General features: G+C 41.5%; 1 long non-coding RNA gene across 2 annotated transcripts in view; it reads left to right on the forward strand.

Moving 5' to 3' along the window:
* LOC113457013 overlaps positions 1 to 5,678 on the forward strand; it is a 24,730-nt gene that overhangs the window by 5,671 nt on the left and 13,381 nt on the right. For both annotated transcript variants that reach the window (XR_003377672.1, XR_003377673.1), the window contains exon 2: positions 2,584 to 2,761. This is a non-coding gene — a long non-coding RNA (uncharacterized LOC113457013). The remainder of the gene's footprint in view (positions 1 to 2,583; positions 2,762 to 5,678) is intronic.

A 5,678-nucleotide genomic window follows, 5' to 3' on the forward strand; every position in this document is an offset into this window, starting at 1 on the left:
TCTGCAATACAGTAGAGCATGCTCCATTTTCTGCAAGACTATAAAAGAGGTGCATTTATTATCTGTTACTGTTTGCTTGTTTCTATATAAAGAAATTTGTGGGAAATTGCCTAAGATAATTAAAACAATTAATTACACAGAGTCATGTTTTAGGTGTGGCAAGATTGTGTGAACAGGCACTGGGATATAAAAATAATAAAGTTGGAAGACGTTTGGAGGTGGCAGGTGATGTGTGCATGCCTCCAGTGTCACACCAAGATAGACAGTACAGCAGGGGCAGCCCTAAGAGGCCATTATCGATAATAACAGCCTTGGGGGTTTTTAAAGACATTGTTTGGCTCTAAGAACCCCTAAGTCTGGCATTGGTGAATTGATGGAAACCCTTCTGGAGCTTACTTACATTTTCATCTGTATTATCTAAGAATAATGGGTTTCATGAGTTCACCTCCCAAAGAGTGTTACGACTTCATCACATACACACGACTTCTGTGAAATGGATTAATTACTCTCAACTGAAGGAAAAAGATAGGTGAGCACTAACAAATTAAATCAGAAAGGCAATTCTGAAAATCAGTTGATATATATGTCACCAGATTGAACATATGAGATTGGGGAGAGGAATTTGACAGTTTTACAGCAAATCTCAGTTTCTTCATTTCCTAATTCGGCCCCACTATAGCATTTTGGACAAGTTGCTTCATCTCTCAGTTTTATTTCCTAGTATGTGAAAACGGCTAATAGATTCCCTTCACAAGCTCGCTGTAAGATCAGTAAGGGTACACGGTATGTGCTAAGTAGGCGTTGGTCCTCTTTCCCTATTTTTTTCCCTGTTTTTTCCCTGAATCTGCTACACAGACTGCCACAAGCTAAATTGCTTACAGTCCCCAAAACATATTGTTTTACCCTGCCCAAGATCAAACTACAAAAAGCATTTCACTGAGTTAATCTTTGGGGTTCGCAGGCTGGGTTCCTCCTGTGGAGTGTGAGAGAGGATGTGTTTCCATGCCTTTCCTGAATTCTTGATTCTGTCAACGTGCCTTGGCCATTTCCCTTTTTCATCCTCAAAGCCATCTCTTCACTCCTACCTCTAAATATTCTCCTTTCTCTGTCACCCTCCCGCCCTCTTTATCTGAGGGCGGGATTTGGCCTTGGTGAAGATAGAGTTTATGTAATCCACCAATTCAAGTGTTCATTTCTTCCAAAAACATCTTCACCAAACAACCAGAAATAGTGTTTCCTCAGATAGCTTGGCATCCCTTAGTCCAGTCAAGCTATTACATAAAATTAGCCACAATGGATGTTAACTAAGCAGATAGGTTTCGATTCCGATGCCAACATTTTCTAGATGAATGTGATTTGCTGGTTATAAGACTTAGATTCATTCAGATTGAGTCTCTGAATGTTAGAAATATTACCTTCTGTTCCCCCCCTACACACACACTCTCTCTCTCTCTCTCTTTCTCTCTCTAAAAGTCACGTGGTAAGAAACTTTCTGGTAGACTTACTGGATGATTTCTAAGTCATAAAGAAATACAATAACATAAAAAAACTTTTTATCCAAGTTGAGGCCTTCTAGCTAATCTCTCCCATTTATATTTTGTTTCTCCAGCAGCCCATTTACCGTCACCAGATAAGATGTATGAATCACTGCTACCTGCCTTACCAAATATGAATGGCATGCTTAGTTTTCAGATTATCCATAGCCTCATTCCATCTTACAGTTATGAATTTCCACCATTAGCCAGTGCCCACCCCAGGCAAGGGACTGCCCTCTTGTGAACATGTATTCTGTGTCTCCCCATGCTAGAACTTTTGATTTTGCCTTTTATTCATTTGCAATGCCTTCTCCTTCCACCTTACCTACTATTTTCATTCAAACCAGTACTTTCAATGAAGGGGAGGTAAAGAGACAGCTCAGTAGATAAAGCAATTGCCACTAAAGAACCCTATATAAATACTGGGTGAATGTGGTACCACCCTGGAATTCCACACCACTCAGGCAAAAACTAGATCCCTAGGAAAGCTGGCTAACCGATATTGGTGAGCTCTGGGTTCAAGTGAGAGACCCTGTCTCATATATAAAGCGAGAAACAATTGAGGAGGCCATCCAACATCAACCTTGGGCTTACACACACTCATATACACACATGTGCCCACGTACACGCATATACATACATACATGAATACGTGCACACACAAGAAAAGAAATTTTTAATGAAAGCCTACTGTAAAAAAAATGTCATGCTAGCATAGGCTGAAATTCCTTCTCATATTTCAATATGTATTTTAAATTCCACCTCCTTTAGCAGGAACACCTGTTTTAGTCTAGTAAGATGGCTTTTTCCTCTATGCATTAATTTACTCGTGTTCATTCTTACATTCTTAACTCTTAATTCATGTAATGATTTTTTTGTTAAATCACAACCATAAGAAAGCTATCATCCCAGTGGCCTCTTGCCCTTTCAGCTAAGATTGAGTATAGGAACTAGGTCCTCCAATTCTTTGAATAAGTGGATTCTGAGGTATGCCCCTAAGCAATATTTATTAATCACTTACTGTGTTTCTGCCCTGTGACAACTCCAGTGGTGAATCAAGCCAGGTGATGTCCTAGAGGTCTACAAGCAAATTCTCTAGATACGCAGTAAAGACATATACCAAGAAGAGGGCATAATGTGTACAGAGGCAAGAACATGAAAGAGCAGCGGGCCGTGAAACTGTGCAGATTGTTTATAGTATTGAGCGTGTAAAGGAGAGGAAGATGGTAAGTGAACATATGTGCTAAGTTCAGAAAGGTTCCTAGCTATCAGTATGAGACTGTAAAGTTAATCCTATAGGCTTTTATCAAAAAAGAGACAAATTAATTTTTAAAAATGTATGTGTGTGACTTTTTGCCTGAATGTATGCATGTGCACTACATGCATGTCTGATACCTGTGGAGGCCAGAAGAGACCATCAGATCCCCTTGGGTCCAGAGTTATAGACAGTTGTGGTCAATCATATGAGTGCTGGGAGCAGAACCTGGTCCTCTGCAAGAGCATCAGGTACTCTTAACCACTGGTAGCCCACTCCCATCTTTCTCCAGCTCCTCAAATTTGTGTTTCAGACAAACTATTCTGATGGAAGTGTGGACATGAGAGCAAAGACTCACAGTAAGTGCCTTGGACTGGCTAATTAGCTAGTGTCCCTATAAACCAGCATTGGGTTTGATGTTCATTTAGTAGAAATGGAGAAATACATCTGAGTTTAGTAAAAATCCTACTCAGGTTAGTTTTTCCTGATTGTCATTCAGTTGTCATTTTTAAAAATAGCAGGATAAGTGCTGAGGAGATACAAAAGTATCTAAGCATGAAGACTGTGCTGGATCCTCAGAACCCATGTGAGCAAGCTGCACACAGTGGTGCACACTTGCAATCCCAGTGCTGCGAAGACAGACAGGTGGAGCCCTGGATCTCCTTGACCAACCAGCCTCATCTCATCAGTGAGCCCCAGGCAATGAGGGATCTTGCTTCACAGAACAAAATAAATGGCTCTTGAGGAACAGATCCCCAAGGCTGACCTCTGACTTTTCTGTTTGCATTCATGGATGTACATACACACACACACACACACACACACACACGCACACACACACACAACACAAGTGCACACTTGTATACATATGCGCATGCACAAATAATAAAGCTTAAAACTTTCGAACAGTTTCTGCTTTCCTATCGTTCCTTATTTCTCATCAATTCTATCTCACGATTTTTTTAAACTAACCCCCTTTACAGGAGCATATTAAAGAGTTTGGAAGTTAACTAATGTAATAAGCCACTCCTTCCAAACAGTCACCATTATACAATGCACCATTTGGTTCTGAAATGCCAGCAGAAGGCCAAGTTTCCGCTAATGTAGTCACACGTGATCTTTGTAAAGAAATGCCAACAAAAATATGTCTTCTGAACAGTTTTTGTTGTTTTTTTTTCTCGCTGTTGTTTTCCTATACCAAGGCCTTGACTACTTAGGCACAGGTAATGAGATGGTAATAAGTCCACCCCAATGCATCCTCTGCTGGTGTTCATGCCTTCCCCTTGAGGGCAGCCAGGACCTGTGCCTTGACTCTAGCCAAGAGACCATGGCAAAGATGATGGGTTATCAATCTGTAATTGATAATGCACAAGTCTGATGAAACTGAAGGCTTTCCCGGGAGCTTAAGGTAGTAAGTGGCTATGTGGGAGAAGGCCCTAAGAAGAAGGTCCCTACTAGAGAATAACCTCAGTCAGCAGTCAACAAAAACCTAGGACCTGCAGTAACAGAGTCACAAGGAAATGACCTCTGCCATGGCAGGGAAGTCTTCTCCAATAAAGCCTATACAAGCCTGGCAGCACTTTTATCCTAGCCGCGAGAGTCACTGGGCAGAGGTCCCAGCCACACTCTGCCTGAGCTGTCTCCCAGAAACTAGAATAATAGGTGCATTATACTCACCTTCTTGATTTGAAGTAATCTGTTACAGAGCAACTGTAAATACTTTCAAACCAGGGACTGCAGAGATGGTTCAGCAGTTAAGAGCACTTGCTGCTCTTCCAGAGGACCAGGGTTCAATTTCCAGACCCACACCAGAAGGCTCACAGGTGTCTGTAGCTTCATCTATAACTTTAGCTGTGGGGGAAATCTGACACTTCTGGCCTCTCCAGGCACCTGCACTCATGTGCACATACCCACGTGTGTTCCTTCCTATTTGCACGTGCACTAATGCACACACGTGCACACATACACACACACACACTTAAAATTAATACAAATAAATCCTTTAGAAAATGTCACTAAATCAGAAATGTTTTGTGTCTTGCTCTAAATGTTTTGGATTTTGGAGCATTTCAGATTTGGGACCTTGTTCCTTTGGTTTGGTTTGCTTTGATTTTTTTGAGACAGGGTCTTACATGTCCCAGGCTGGCCTTGAACTTGGTACATCCCTGAGGATAATCTTGAGCTCCTGCTGCTCCCACCTCTACCTCTTGAGTTCTGGGGTCAAAGATGTGTGCCACCACACTCTGATTATTCTGATTTTATATTTTCAGATGAAGGATGTTTAACCAGTAAAGCTTGTGAAAACTGTTTTAAAAAAAAAAATAAAATAAAACCCCTAAACTCCAAATCCAAACATTTCTGATCCCAATTATTTTGGGTAAGGTTCCTCAGCTCATGTACAGTGGGTGTAAAGGATGGATATGAAGGGGCCGGTCTCAGGCAGCTGCCCATCTTCCGTTATGTGCATTGGTGTCACACAATAGCTGCACTTACTCACACCATGTTTCTAGCTGATTTAAGCATTTTCTTGCCTCTTTTGCTGCTCTAGCTGCCAACCTCTCCAACTGCTAGGTGAGAAAGGAGATAGAAAAAACAAGGGATCATTGTTATGTTGAGGTGTGCTTCTAGGGGAGAGGGGTCTGTGCAAAAGCTGTGGCAGCTGGGAAGCAGAACAGGCAGGTGGCAGGCACAAAAAGCAACACCGAGGCTTGTTTCTTATTCTTTTTTTTTTAAATATTTATTTACTTATTATGTATACAGTTTTCTGTCTGTGTGTATGTCTGCAGGCCAGAAGAAGGCACCAGACCTTATTACAGATGGTTGTGAGCCACCATGTGGTTGCCGGGAATTGAACTCAGGACCTTTGGAAGAGCAGGCAATGCTCTTAA

Source organism: Microtus ochrogaster, chromosome 17, assembly GCF_000317375.1.
Source record: "Microtus ochrogaster isolate Prairie Vole_2 chromosome 17, MicOch1.0, whole genome shotgun sequence".
NCBI classification, from domain to species: domain Eukaryota; kingdom Metazoa; phylum Chordata; class Mammalia; order Rodentia; family Cricetidae; genus Microtus; species Microtus ochrogaster.